This window comes from Canis aureus, chromosome 10 (genome assembly GCF_053574225.1).
Source record: "Canis aureus isolate CA01 chromosome 10, VMU_Caureus_v.1.0, whole genome shotgun sequence".
NCBI classification, from domain to species: Eukaryota; Metazoa; Chordata; class Mammalia; order Carnivora; family Canidae; genus Canis; species Canis aureus.
The window spans coordinates 28209527-28225920 of NC_135620.1; positions in this window are offsets into that span (position 1 = coordinate 28209527).

Sequence of the window (16394 nt, forward strand, 5' to 3'; positions counted from 1 at the left end):
AAATTTAAGTCACCTAACCTATAATCTCCAATTCCACCTCTTTTTTAAAAGATTTTATTTATTTATTTATTTATTTATTTATTTATTTATTTATTTATTTAAGAGAGAGAGAATGCGAGTGAGTGCAAGTAGGGGAGGGGCAGAGATGGAGAGGGAGAATCTGAAGCAGACTCCACAATGAGCACAGAGCCTGATGTAGGGCTCAACCCCACAACAGCTAGATTGTGACCTGAGCCAGATCATGACCTGAGTCAAAATCAAGAGTCAGACTTTAACTGACAGAAGTGTCCAGGCACCCCTACAATACCACTCCTTGATATTGACCTAAGAAAAAGAAAAACATATGTCCACAAAAAGATGTGTATAAGAATATTCATAGCAACCTTACTTGTGATGGCTGAAACTGGAAACAAGCCCAAATGCCCATAACAGGAAAATGAAAAAAATCATTGTCTGGGGATAATTAAAAAGATTACCAATGGGCATTGAGGCCTTCAATGCCTCACTAATGCCTCACCAATGCCTCACCACACCTGGAAATTGGACATTGGAGCCAGTAAGCATGGTTCTGTGGTTTTCTCTAGCATCCTGGAGACAGTTGCAGAGAAAAATGAAAGTTGTGTGGGAATTACAGTGGGAGGGACAAAATGACAAGAGGCAAAGGAACTAGAAGAAGAAGCAGTAAGAATGAAGTCAAAGTCTACTTTGTTTGAAAGTGCTTTTGAAACACCCCTGTCCAGAGCTTCCCTGATTCCATCCCCTTTAGCTCTGCCCTCTATGTGTTTCATACCTTCTTTTGTTGTTGTTGTTGTGTGTTTTTTTGTTTGTTTGTTTGTTTGTTTGTTTCATACCTTTTATGCAAAGGTAGGAAAACCAACCAACCCATTTTGCACACTGGGACTGAGGACAGAAAGTAGGAGAGGTTGAAGTCAGTGTGGCAGGAAGCTCAGCATCAGCCCCAGGGCAAGGCAGAAGTGCTCAAGATGTGCAGTCCACCTGGGGACCCCAGAATGATCAGAGACAAATCCCAACTTTGAGTAGCCTCCAACGAGGATGACACTGCTCTCACTGAAGATCTGAGGAGCTATCATCTATGAGATATGGTGACTCGTGGCCTGAAAAATTAATTAGGCTGCTCCACATAGGAAGGAGATAAAAAGGAAATTCTGCCCAAGCAGGTGTCACACTAATTTGGCAGGAGGCAGGGTAGTGATTTGCACATGTCAACATCCCCCTTCCCTCCCCCTCCTTCTCCCCTTCTTCAGTCATGGCTAGTTCCAAGCTGTTCCCTAAAGAGGAGTATCAGAAAAATGCAGCCTTCCTGGGATGAGAAGGAAGCTTTCTAAGGAGAGAAGTCCAGGATGGGAGAGGAGAGAAACTATAATATCATAGCTCTAACTTTCTTCCCCTCTGTTCCCGCAGGCTCAGTGGAAGAAAAGGAAAACAAACCAATACTATCAAAGGTCTCCTTTGCATCCATTCCTATGTTGAAGGCTTTCACTTTAATCTTCTCAACGACCATGCAAGTCCAAGATCAAACTTGAATAAGGAAAATACAATTTGGGGGAAAGGGGAGTGTCACACTACTAGGAAGGGGCTACACTATGGCTCCAGCATGGGTCAGTCTGATTTAAACTCTGGGCTCTTTTCCCCATAATGAGCTGAGTAGTACTTTCTGTGAGTGTCAAAGATTAATTGACCCTGCAACCAGTGTAGACATTAAACTGTAGAGCACTGCCTTGCAGGAAAGGGCTCAATTTCTCTAATTCCCAGAGCTCCCAGTGACACACAGAGGAACAACTAAGATTGTCATCCACCAACAATGATAACAAAACAATGAGAGCCACCACTTCTTGAGGTGTTACTAACTGCTAAGTACTGTTTTAAGTGCTACATAGGTGTTATCTAATATTTATCTTCACAATAATCCCATGAGGCAGCCAATGATTATCCTTTCAAGCACCCATGGAACATCTAAAACACTGATCACATACTAGAATGGAGAGCTTATTGATTTATATATATATATTTATATATATATAGACTACTTTCTCTAATCAAAATAGAACCTAACAACACAAAGAAAACAAGGTCCCCATGCATTTGGAAACACTTCTAAACTCATGGGACAAAAAAATAAATCAAAATGGAGCTATTTAGAAATGATAGTTAGCTGTAGAAGGCAGATACAGTGGCACTTAAAGGGAAATATATGGGGATGCCTGGTGGCTCAGTGGTTGAGTGTCTGCCTTCGGCTCAGGGCATGATCCCAGGATCCAGGGACTGAGTCCCATATCAGGCTTCCTCTAAGGAGCCTGCTTCTCCCTCTGCCTGTATCTCTGCCTCTCCCTTTGTGTCTCTCATGAATAAATTTTAAAAATCTTTTTTTTAATGAAATATATGGATTTAAAAGTTTATGTAAGGAAATCAAAAGCTGAAACAAAGTATTCAACTCAAGAAGCCAAAAATCCAAAAGACAGTAGGAGGAAGAGATCATTAGACAAAAACAAAAATAAACGAATTAGAAAATAGAGATACTATAGAGGATCCAGAAAACTTTTGATAAGCTCAATCAAGAAAAAGAGAAGAAGAAAAAAAAAAAAAAAGAAAAAGAAAAAGAGAAGGGGGGATCTCTGGGTGGCTCAGCGGTTTGGTGCCTACCTTTGGCCCAGGGCGCGATCCTGGAGTCCTGGGATCGAGTCCCACGTCGGGCTCCTTGCATGGAGCCTGCTTCTCCCTCTGCCTATGTTTCTGCCTCTCTCATGAATAAATAAATAAAATATTTTAAAAAGAATAGATATAAACAATATCAACAAATGTTTCAAGGATACACACCTGAAGATATGGCAGAAAATTTAGTCATGAGAGAATATTGTAAAAAAAAAAAAAACAACAACTTTATTTTAAGTCAATAAATCTTAAATTTTTGGCAAAGTGGATAATTTCCCTTAAAAAGGAAAGATAATCCTCTAATAGAGATACCCATTATTATTACTTTTTCCACAGATATTCATTATTATTACTACTTTTCCATTTATTATTATTATTATTACTTCTTCCACAGAAGAAACTGAAGAAAAGAGAGAAACACATCAGATTCCCATAACTAGTAAGATGTAGAGTCTGGACTCTAGGCCTAGGCAGTGGAACTCCAATTCACCCTTCCTCCCTGAGCACCAGTCCTTGAATTGGGGATTACAAGAAGAAAAGACAAAGTTCTTGTCCTTGGCAAGCTTGCAGTCTAGAAAAGTCTAGGACCAGGATTAGGGTGAGTTAAGTGAGGTAGAAAGGGCACAAAAGTGAAGGGTCTGTTCACTGTCACCTGTACAACTCCCTTAAACTTGGCACCCTAGTCCTGGCCCTGTTAATAAGCATAATAACTATTGCAAAATTACATGCTTTGTAACTGTTTCTCAACTTGAAACTGTAAGAATTCTAAACCATGGCTGTGAGGAAAGGGCATTCCAGGTAGGGGACAACTATGGGCAAAGGACAGAGCAGGGAGATAGCATGATCCCTGGTGGGAACTACAAGCAGTTTGGTATTTTTAAAACATACAAATCAGTGCAAGGTAGAAAATGGCAGAAGAGAGTCTCAAGAGATGACCAAGATCCAGGTCATCAAAGGTGCTTTATATCATGCTAAGGAGTTTAGACTTTACCCTAAGGGTTTAAGTAGCGGAGTGACACAGGCATAGCTGTATTTCAGAATGATCCCTCTGGCAGGAATGTGGATGAGGTGAGGGTGAGAACAAGGCTGAAGACAGAGGAATGAGTTAGGAGGCTATAACAGTATCCAGGAAAGAGATGAAGAAAGCATGCATTAGAGCAATGAGCAGTTGAAAGGAAGAACAGGAAATGGATTTAAGAAGTATTTGAGATGTAAAATTGGCAGGATTTAGTGGTTGATTGAATGTGGAAGAAGAAAGTGTGGAAGGAATCAGGAATGAGGCCCCTCATCACCCACTTTCTATCATGAATAACTGGAATGCAAAGTGGTAACACCATCTTCCATCCATTTCTCAATTCATTCATACATCTAATAATCTATCCATCTATTCAATTTATTCATCCATTTTTAAATTTATATATCCTTATGTCCACTAACGTATCGATCCTTTGATCAAATTCTTTTTTTTAAAGATTTATTTATTTATTTATGATGGACATAGAGAGAGAGAGAGAGGCAGAGACACAGGAGGAGGGAGAAGCAGGCTCCATGCCAGGAGCCCGACCTGGGACTCGATCTCGGGACTCCAGGATCGCGCCCTGGACCAAAGGCAGGTGCTAAACCACTGAGCCACCCAGGGTTCCCTTTTGAACAAATTCTTATAAGTGTCAAAGCACCTTGAGGAATGCATGTATATATATGATCTGGTAATTCCACTCTGTTGTTGTTGTTGTTGTTGTTGTTTTTAGGTTTTATTTATTTATTCATGAGAGACACAGAGAGAGAGAGAGAGAAAGGCAGAGACACAGGCAGAGGGAGAAGCAGGCTCCATGCAGGGAGGCAACGTAGGACTCCATCCCAGGACTCCAGGATCACACCCTGGGCTGCAGGCGGTGCTAAACCACTGCGCCACCGGGGCTGCCCCACTCTGGTTGTTTAGACAAAGAAAATGAAAACACTAATTTGTAAAGATATATGCACCCCTGTTTACTACAGCATTATTTACAATAGCCAACATACAGAAGCAGCCCAAGTATTCATCTATAGATGAATAGAAAAAGAAGATGTGGTATATGTATACAATAGAATATTACTCGACCATAAAAAAAAGATGAAAAAAAAAAAAAAGAATGAGATCTTGCCATTTGTAACAACATGGATGCCAGAGGAGAGGTGGCTGGGGGGGATAGGTGAAAACCATAAGTGGGATTAAGAGTACACTTGTCATGATAAACACTTAGCAGCATACAGAACTGTTAAATCATTCCGTTGGACACCTGAAACTAATGTAACACTGTATGTCAATTATACAAGAATTTTTTTAAAAGAATGCATGTATATAAAAGATATAATACTTGGCCTTATTCATTTACTCATTCATTCAGTACACTTTTATTGATATTTTCCTGTGTGCCAGATACTATTCTAGGTAATGGGGATTCAGCAGTGAATAAGCAGAAAAGATCCTGTTTAAGGACCTAATGTCCTAGTGGGAGATACAGATAGAATGCAAAGAAATAATATCATTTCAGGGAGTGAAACTCCTTTGTAATAAAAAAATAAAAATAAAAAAACAGAGCTCCTTGGAGAAATGGCTGATTCTAGGGCTGGGGCAGGAAATATATAATATAAGCCTGGAGCATCTTAAAGCATCAGAAAGAAAGGAAGGGCTCAAACAAAAACCCAGGGATGGAAGTTTATCAAAGGGAAGTAGCTAAGTGAAAGAGCTCCCAGTAACCGTGAAAATTTTTGAGTAACAAAATAAGGTTGATTGGATTATAACCTGAAGTGTAAAATAAATAATTATGAGCTCATATTGATATAAATTAATAGACTAAATAAATAAATAGAGAAGAGACAAATCCCCTTTATAGGATTCCAAAGAATATATAATCCACCTTCAAGGATTCCTTAAATGTGGGCTATATATAGTGACTTCATTCCAAAGAGTACAGTATGAAAGGAGGGCAGGGATGGTGGAAAGGTAACTTTATAGTGGAGAAACCTGACAAACTTAACTCAATCAGGTGATCAGGGTTAACATCAATAGTAATCAATCCTGTCAATTGATATGATATGGTGAGAATAGCACTTCTATAGTCTTCCTCCCAAAAACATGTAACCCTAATCTAATTATAGGAAAAACTCAGACAAATCCCAATTGAGGGACATTCTAAAAAATGCCTGGCCAGTAATCTTCAAAAGTGTCAAGGTCATCAAAAGCAAGGAAAGTCTGAGAAATTGTGTCATACTCAAGCGGAGCCTAAGGAGACATGACAAGTAAATGAAATGTGGCATCCTAAACAACAACAAAAAAGGACACTAGGCAAAAATGTGAGTCAAATATGGACTTTAGTTAATGATGGTACATTAGAATTTGGCTTAACAGGTGTGACAAATGCACCATACTAAAGGAAGATACTGATAAGGATGGGGCGGCAGGGAAATAGGGTGTGCAGCATATGGGAATTCTGTAGTGGCTTTGCAACTTTTCTATAAATCTAAAAGTATCCCAAAATAAAAACTGATACTAAAAGTGTGAGTGTTGAGGAAGCCAAGTGGAGAAAGGAAGGGTGGGATCAACTAGGTCAACAGCTGCTGAGACACAGAATAAATGAGTACTGAAAACTGACACATGGATTTGGCAAATGACTTCAGGTTGCTTCTTATCCAAGGGAGGAGCCAAGAAAAGTGAGGAAAAAGGGGCGCCCGGCTGGCTCAGTTGGTAGAGCATGCAACTCTTGATGTCAGGGTTTTAAGTTCGAGCCCCACATTGGGTGTAGAGTACTTAAAAATTAAAAGAAAGAAAAGTGAGGAAGAAAAGAACTACCGTGTTGCTCTGGGGGATAAAAAGATTTAAAAAAGAAAAAAAAAGCCAGAATACAATCCTTAACCAGGCTGTCTGGGAATGGAGATGGGAGTGCTTCAAAAGAAAGATGAAAACCTTCAGACTGTCAACATCGAATACTTGTATCTCAGCCCAAATGGGACAATTACTAAATCTTCACAGTGGAAAGATCAGCACTAAACACAAAAATTTCTCTGTGTCTTCCAGGGGACTACACCTAAACTTGCAAGTTAAACTTGCTTGCTGGATAAGGGACTATCCTAGGATTTTACTTCTTTTTTCATCAAGTATTAATGGAGGCCCTACTATGTGCCAGGTAGTCCAGGCTCTATGGAAACAGCAGAGAACAAAACAGACAAAACTGCCTACCCTTGGGATCTGTGTCCTCACACTTTGCTCTAATCTTCTGTGCCCAGAGGCTATAGGGCAGAGCTTCACCCTGATCTGTGCATCACTCTGTGAGCTCTGGTAGGACAAATAAAAGTCTACCTTTCAGAATAGAGTCAAAAGATCAGCACCCTTGGCAGAGGGTGAATTTTCCCCAGGGCCAAAGCCAGGCTGAAAGCAGAGGCTCCACATCTGGAGTGCCATTAGTTTGGATGTCACTGCAATTATCACGTTGGCTGCAGACAAAGCCGAGTCACAATTGAAATCAGGATTTTAAATCACGACTTTCCAGAGTCTCATTAGGTAATTGATGCTGATCACATTGCTTAATGGGGACCCATAAAATGCTTGCTATTTATATTACAAAGGGCAGAGAAAAGGCTCAACTAACCAGATAATTGACAGATGACATGAGGAACTAGGATGAAGGGGTGGGAAGAGACAGGGAAACCTGGTGAAGTTTCCATGCCTCTGGATTTTAGCTTCTTAGTAGGGATGATTGTTTGGCCGGATTCAGAAAAAAACTGTGCCTTGGTCTTCACAAAGCCCAGGGCTGCTCTTCCCAGGAGCCAGGGACTGAGATAAGAATTGTGATTTAATAGGATTTTCTACGGTAGGCTAAATCGTTTGCTAAATGAGCATTTTCAATCATCCCTTTTCCTTCCACTAGGAGGGAATTAAGCTTACTTCTCCAGCCTGTCTCCCCACCTCCCATATCCTCATTCCCTCATCAGCTCTTAAAAAGAAGTATGGTCTGGTTGAGATACAGAAGGTACAGATTGTAGCAAGACACTTTGGGCTCAGCTAAGTTCACAGATGATGAGGCTATAAGAAACTTACAGCCCCACTCCCCACCCCACATGTTCCAAAGCACCTATGGAGACCCAGGCACAGCCTCCATGGCGCAGTCCCCTGAGAACTGAGGTCCCAGGGCAAGCTAAATTTCCCTAACACTCACCAAGAATGGGCTGTAGCACTTCTTACTGCAGAAAAGGGGGTAGGGATGAGATTAGTTTCTTTCCATTATTGAGATGTGGGATTTTTCAACTGGAATTTCAATTAAATCCCACAAATCAAGGCATATAAGGCATCCTCATAACTTCCAGTTATTTGGAAGAGATCTTAGGGAAAAGAAAAAAAAATATTTGGGGAAGGAAGAAGCTGTACTATTTACCAACATATGAACCGAAATTGTGTTAATGGAAGATGTGTCTGGTGATGAAGAATTCAGTGTTCCAGGATTCTGACTCTTGATTGGCCCCGGGGCCTCCCCACATGTGGATTCATTTCTGCTTATTCCATATGGATAATCACTCCTCTTCCTTAATTCTCTTCCTCCTCTTTCTCCTTCTCTCCCCCCCTCCTCTTTCTTTCTCTCTTTGTCTTCTGTATGATTTTCCTGTCTCCTTTTGCATTGTAAATGATAGGTGGTATGGTATCCCAACTGGGAGTGAGGGCTTTCTCTCCAAATTGATCTTGATTCAACATAATCCCTATCAAAATCCCAGCTGGGTTCCTTGTAGAAATTTAGAAGCCAATCCTAAAAATCACATAGAAATGCAAGGGACCCAGAACACCAACAGCAATCCTGAAAAAAGAGAACAAAGCTGGAAGACCACACTTTCTGAAGTAAAAACTTACACAAATCTATAATAAATAATCAAGATAGTGTGGTACTGGTGTAAGGAAAGACACATGGACCAATGGAATAGACTTGAGACTTAAAAAGTAAAGCCTCACTTTATAGTCATTTCATTTTATGTCAAGGCAATTTTATGGTGAAAGGGTAGTCTTTTCACAAATGATGCTGGGACAACTAGATATTCACATGCAAAAGAATGAACTTGGATCCCTTTCCTCACACCATACATAAAATGCATCATAGACTTACACAGCCAAAACTATAAAACTCCCAGAAGAAATGAGGAGTAAATCTTTCTGACTCTGGGTTAGGGAAAGCCTTCTTAGGTATGACAACAAAAGCATAAGTGACAAGAAAAAAAAAAAAAAATCTAAGCTGGACTTCGTCAAAATTAAAAATTTTGTGTTTCAAAGGATTCCATCAAGAAAGTAGGGGGAGGGATCCCTGGGTGGCGCAGCGGTTTGGCGCCTGCCTTTGGCCCAGGGCGCGATCCTGGAGACCCGGGATCGAATCCCACGTCGGGCTCCCGGGGCATGGAGCCTGCTTCTCCTTCTGCCTATATCTCTGCCTCTCTCTCTCTCTCTCTCTCTCTCTCTCTCTCTCTCTCTCTGTGACTATCATAAATAAATAAAAATTAAAAAAAAAAAAGAAAGTAGGGGGAAAAACACAGAATGGGAGAGAATATATATCTGAGAATTATATATCTGATAAGGAACTTGGATCTAGAATATATAAAGAACTCCACAGTTCAGCAACAAAAAGACAAATAATCCGGGCAGCCCCGGTGGCGCAGCGGTTTAGCTCCGCCTGCAGCCCAGGGAGTGATCCTGGGGACCCTGAATCGAGTCCCACATCGGGCTCTCTGCATGGAGCCTGCTTCTCCCTCTGCCTGTGTCTCTGCCTCTCATTCTCTCTCTGTGTCTCTCTGAATAAATAAAATCTTAAAAAAAAAAAACCACAATAATCCAATTTTCAAATGGGCAAAGGATCTGAGTAGATATTCACTAAAGAAGATAGGCAAAAAGCAGATAAAAAGATGTTCAACATCATTAGTCATCAGAGAAATGAAAAACAGAACCACAATGAGATACTACTTTACACCACTAGTATGGCTATAATAAAAAAATATAACAACAAATGTTGGATGGATGTGGAGAAATTGGAACCCTGATGCACCTCTGGTGGGATCATACTATGCTACAGCTGCTTTGGAAAAGAGTCTGGCATCTCCTCAAAAGGTTGAACATAGAGTTACCATATGGTCTAGCAATTACACTCCTAGATATACCCAAGGGAACTGAAAACAGGTGCTCATACAAAAATTTGTACATGAGTGTTCATAGCAACATTATTCATAACAGCCATAAAGGGGAAGCAATCCAAATTTCCATCAGTTGATAAATGGATAATACGTGGTACTGCATGGTATTTCCATACAATATCCACACAATGGAACTGTTATTCCATTCCATTATGTTAATGGAATATTATTTGGCAGTGAAAAAATGAGAGACTGATAAATACTACAACATGGATGAAACTTAACATTATCCTAAGTGAAAGAAGTCAGTCACAAAGGCCACATATTGTATGATTCCACTTACAGGAAATTTCTTTTTTTTTTTTTTTTTTTTGAAATTTCTAAAGTAAGCAAATCTAGAAAAACAGAAAGTAGAACAATGGTTGCCTAAGCCTGAAGATGTTGAAGAAATGGATAGTGACTCCAAATGGGTATGGAGTTTCTTTTTGCAGTGATGAAAATGTTCTAGGATTGATTGTGGTTAATGGTTGCACGACTCTGTAAATAGACCAAAACCAATGAATTGTGTACTTTAAATGGGTGAATTGTATGTATGTATGTATGTATATAAATTACATCTTAATGAGGATATATACACACATATATCAGTATATATGAAGAGAAGCAACAGGAAACTCAAAAATTAAATACAAATTAAAAATTTTGTATGAGGGCAGCCCCAGTGGTTCAGCAGTTTAGCGCCGCCTTCAGCCCAGGGCATGATCCTGGGGACCCGGGATCGAGTCCCACGTCAGGCTCCCTGCATGGAGCCTGCTTCTCCCTCTGCCTGTGTCTCTGACTCTCTCTCTCTCTCTCTCTCTCTCTCTCTGTGTGTTTCTCATGAATAAATAAATAAAATCTTTTTAAAAAATTCTGTATGAAATTGTTACAACTAAGAGGTCTCATTTTTGTAATTTATTTTCTTTTAAAGATTGTATTTATTTATTTGAGAGAAAGATAGCATGAGCAGGGGGACAGGCAGAGGGAGAGAGAAAAGAAGACTCCCTACTGAGTGTGGAGCCTGACCAGGGGTTCGATCCAGGACCCTGAGATCCTGACCTGAGCCAAAGTCAGACACTTAAATGATTGAGACACCCAGGCACTCCTTCATTTTAGTATTTAAAAAAAAAAAAAAAGATAAGGGTGCTTGGGTGACTCAGGGGTTGAGCATTTGCCTTCAGCTCAGGTCCTGATCCCAGGGGTCCTGGAATCGAGCCCTACATCAGGCTTCCCACAGAGAGCCTGCTTCTCTCTCTGCCTGTGTCTCTGCGTCTCTCTGTGTGTCTCTCATGAATAAGTAAAGACAACCTTTTAAAAAAATAATAAAAAATAATAAAAATTCTCAAATCTGAGAGCTTTGCTGGCAAATTTCAGTTCTGGTACCTGTTGACTCTGTGATCTTGGACTAGTTACTCAATTTTCTCATCTATAAAAGTTTTCTCATCTACTGCAGATCAATGTGACAAATAAATTAACATGTAAAAATACCTGCCACGTAGTAAGTGCTCATTAAATGGGAAACATGAAGAGTCAAGAATAACAATAACTAGAGAGCGAGAGGAGAAAAAATAGTATTTGTAGGCCAAGGCCACATCCATACATTTATGTCTAACCTTTAGCTGGGCTCTATGGACATAAAGAAGACTCTGAGGAGCCAGAAGCCTAAGGGATCAGGCATTCCTGAAGAAAAATAATCCCAATGAAATGACCCAGTTGCTATGATGCAATTATAGACAGATTGCTCAGGGTCAGAGGCAAAGGCTTTTAAGGGGAGGAGACTTCAAGAGTTGGCCAGGTGGGAAAGGGATGAGTAGACCCGTGTCCCCTTCACCACTGTAGGTTAGCAAAAGGATATGAAGTACCCCACTGTGGGGAAACTGAAGAGAGCCAACCCAGCACAGACAGAAGCAGATGTCAAAAGAGCAGTTGTGGATTGATTATTGGCAGCCAGGATGGGCAGTGAAGCTGGCACAGGAGATGGAGGCTAGGGCCTGCCTCCTCAGCCTTCCAATAGGTATGGGCTCCTCCTCTCTCCCCTTGTTCCTAGCTCCTCTCTACCCCTAAGCCTCGGAGATCTTATCCTTTTCCCTCCCATCAGCCCTCTTTTGGGGAACAGAACGATGATCTGTGGGCAGAGCGTGACACCTCCATCAGGCCTCCCTCTGGTGATTCATTCCCAAGACTGGGGGTGGCAGGAAGTGCCAGAGCCCCAGAGTTGCAGCCCCATCCGGATTCTGGCAGCTTAGAAACATCCTATCTTTTTCCCTCCTCCCCCCACCCCCGCCACCTCCCCCACTTCCAGCTTTGACTCTTGACATTTCTGCATAAGAAACACCCACCTCCCCCAAAACTCTTCTTGCCTTTCTATGGTCTCTTAGGGTCCCTCAACTCCAGACCCCTTGGGGCTGCTGGGTTCTCAAGATAAACAGGCACAACCCAGACTTAGGGACCCTTTCCTGGGGTAGGTAGCCAGGCAAGGTTTGTATCCCCATGGCCAGGCCTTTGAGGAACAGGGCCAATGATGTAGAAAGCATTCTCAGCAACACTTGAAACAACAACGAAATTATTTCACTACATGCTAAGTGTTTCACAAGCTTTGTTTCATTTATTCCTCACAATGACTAGATGAAAAGATGCTATTATCACTGCTATTTGGCAAATGAGAAAAGTAAGAGAGAAATAATTTGGAAAGCAGCAGAATGGGAGTTTAACCCAAGACTCATATATTGGAATCTGAACCATTAGGCTCTTCTGCCTGCCTGTTTTGGGATAGAAGACAGTGTAAGAAAAAAAAAAAGAAGAAGAAGACAGTGTAGGTCTTTCTGAACACAGCCTTCGGGGCATCTAGGGCAGCACATGCATCCCTTAGGCTCTCCATACAGCTGCTGGGGCTGAAGGCTTTGACCCTAGCTTCCCTCCTAGCTCTACCCATGGTTCTTCAACCCACCCCACTCTTTACTCCTGAGTGGTGAGAATGTGGTGGGCCATTCAGGATTCTCATCCCTCTCTGGAGCTTAACTTCCTATTAAACTCCTAGGGCAAACATCAATGTGATCCTGGGGTGCCCAGGGGGTACCTAGAAGGAGGGAAAAGAAGGAGCATTGCTTATAGATTCAGGAGGCAGAGGGAGATTACAGACACCCAAGCGTGGGGTCAGCCTAGGCTTGCAGACAGAGCAGGCATCTGTCACACAGAAGAGGCACAGAGATGGCCCACATGACAATAGAAATAATAATACCCTTGAATTATGTAGCACTTTAAAATTTCTCAGGCACTTTACAAACATTTGATCCTCCAGATGACCTCCTAGGTCCCAAGGAGGAAGAAAGCATCTTTTACAAGCTGTAATCACCTGTCAAGCTTTCCCCTAGAGGGGAAAGGCAGAAGACAGGCAAGGCAGTGAGGGAGTTAACCAAACCTAAGCTCCAGTGGGTAATTGATAGTTTTTATGGTGTCTTTATCCTCAGACTCCTCAGATATCATATTTCCACTGGATTACCACATTTACATAACAGTGCAGGGTGAGAGACCCTGATAAATCTTCTCTGCATGGGGATGAATACAGTGGAAATGTACTTTGTTGACAGCAATTTGTTTTACTACACTACTGCCCTTCAATTTAGGGAGGAAAGAGCAAGGCTATTGCCTTATGAAGGGAGGGTGGAAAGGAGAGAAAGGAGAAAGGGAGGGAGGAACATGAGCGATCTGGAAAGGGAGGGATGAATGAGAGAGGAAGACACAGGGAGAAAGGGAGAGTTTTAGGCAGAGTGGAAGAAGGAAGGACAGAAGAAAGGATGAGAGGGAGGGAGGATGGATGGATAACAGCAAGGAGAACTCACTCTATGCCAGGCACTGTGCTAAGCGCTTCCATGGATTAATTCTGCTAATCTTCATAGCAACCCAGTGAGGACAGTCCTGTTAGTGTTGCCATTGCACAGACAACACCCCATTCTGTTACACCCATTTTACTTTCTTCATAGCGTTTGCCATTATCTACAACGGGCTTATTAACTCGCTTGCATGCTTATTGCCTTGTTCACAGCTATCGCCCCAGCACTTTGAGCAGTTTCTGACCTGAAGCAGGTTCTTAGAATACTTGTAGAAGGCACGATGGGGTAAGAAGCTCCTGGGGAGTGAGCCCCAGCCCGCCTCCCACGCAGAGTGATGTGATGGGGAGGGTGGACGGAGGTGGGGGGGGCAGGTGCTGGAGGTGCTCACTTGCTCTCCACCAACAGAGGGAAATGTTACCAGCTGGTGTGTGTCTAGTGAGGAAGAAACCCATTATCTCCTCCATCCTTTTCAGCTGTTTTCTTTTTTTTCTTTTTCACTTATTTTTTAAAATTTTTATTTATTCATAATAGAGAGAGAGGGGCAGAGACACAGCCAGAGGGAGAAGCAGGCTCCATGCCGGGAGCCCGACGTGGGACTCAATCCCAGGGCTCCAGGATCACGCCCTGGGCGCCAAACCGCTGAGCCACCCCGGGATCCCCTATTTTTCACTTTCATCAGATCTTGCGCCCTTCCTGTCCCACGATCAGTTCGGTATCTACTAATTCTATCCTTAAGTTCTGCATCACTCTCATTCTTGTTCTTTTTTGCTTCCTTGCTTGCTGCTCTTTACCATGCCTCTCTTGAGAGAGAGCTCATCCAACGAAATTGCAATTGGTGATTTCAGAGGCCAACTTCCATTGCTGAAAGTCCAGTCTTGTCCCAAAACCTTCCCCCTGCAGAGGGCATTTTTCTCCCCCTATAAAATAGAGGTTTTTTTTATGGGTTTTTGAACCAGTGCTGGTGGGCCTATGAGGGAGGAGGTCTCAGAACCATAGCACTGACCTTCCCACATCCTTATCTAGAGAAGCCTTGCCAAAGCCTTGAGACCACAGGAATCCAATACCCAACAGAGAGCTATTTCCTCTCCCATGGTATGTGCTATTTAATGTAACTTGCAGTAAATATAAATCAGAGGATAATAAGCCTTGCTTTGCCTCTCTCAGGGTTTTGAAAACTCCTCAATCCATTGAATAGCAGCATCTTCTGAAGGTATAAATGGCAAGACTGTGGGGGTAAGTGTAGGAAGACTATGCTTCCCAAGGGCTGGCAGTGTATCAGAGTGGCTGGGAATGTGGGCCTCGAGATTCAGACAGCTCTGAGTTTGGTGTCTGGCTTCTGTATGAATAGAGTATTGGTGGCAAGGGTGGAAGTTGAGTGTCAAATGAGTCCTTTGGTACTTTCCCCGAATCAGGCATTCCTCCTAGGCCCACCAGAGTTTCCTGTCCCAAATCAGTTGTAGCACTTGGCCAGTTGAGTTGGGATTATTTCTTGCAGCAATGTCTACCCCACCAGACTCTGAGCTCCTCAAAGTCAAGAACTCAGTTTTTCCTTTGTATCCCTAGGGCCAAGCCACATGCTGGACATAAAAGAACCTAAGCTCCAGTGGATAATTCAGTTTCTTCCAGACAGTGGAAGGTACTCATTTTCTTCCTCAAGGGACTGCTATTCCTTGAGACTTTGATATGCTTAGCACCTACTGTATGCCAGGCCCCCCAGCTATGTTATCTTCTCTAATCCTTGTAATGGACCTTGAGTTAGGGATTGAGGCAATAAACATTATCTCTCTCCTGTTTTATGGGAAGAGCCTCTTTCTGGAAGAACACAGAGTTCTTTCTCATCTGATACCCAACTTCTGCTCTTCCTTTTTTTTTTTTTTTTTTTTTCTTTTTTTTTTCTGCTCTTCCTATCTATGGTGTATGCACACAGCAACCAGAATGATCCTTTTAGAATCATGTCACTGTTCTGCTCAGGACCCTTCAATGGCTTCCCATTTCACTCAGCATAAAATCCAAATCCTTACTATGACCTGCAAAGCCCTACATTACCTACCTAACCCCAGCCCTCAAACTTAATGACCTCATGCCCCACCACTCTTCCCTTTGCTGTCTCTAGTAAGCCACATGGGCTTCTTGACATACTTCTTAAACACTGTTGTGCACATTGCTGCCGCAGGCCCTTTCTGGCTGTCCCTTGTGCCTAGAAAGCTTTCTCTTAATCTCTCTGTGGCTCGTTCCCTTGCTTAATACAAGTTTTGTTCAAATGTCACTGTATCAAGAAGGCCTTCCTTGACTCCCCTGTGGTGATTTTGAAATATGCCCATAGAATCTCTGATACTCCTCCTTTCAAGAGGTAGAACCCAATCCCCCCACCCTCTTGAACGTTGGGTTGACTTAGTGTCTACTTCCTAAATAAAAGAATACAATCAAAGTAACAGTGTGTGACTTCAAAGACAAGGTCATAAAAGGCTTTATGGTTACCTTAATCTGGCAATGAGAAAACATCAGGCAAACGCAAATTAAGGGACATTCTACATAATACCTGATCAGTATTCTTCAAAATTGTCAAGACTAGGGATCCCTGGGTGGCGCAGCAGTTTGGCGCCTGCCTTTGGCCCAGGGCACGATCCTGGAGACCCGGGATCGAATCCCACGTCGGGCTCCCGGTGCATGGAGCCCGCTTCTCACTCTGCCTGTGTCTCTGCCTCTCTCTCTCTCTGT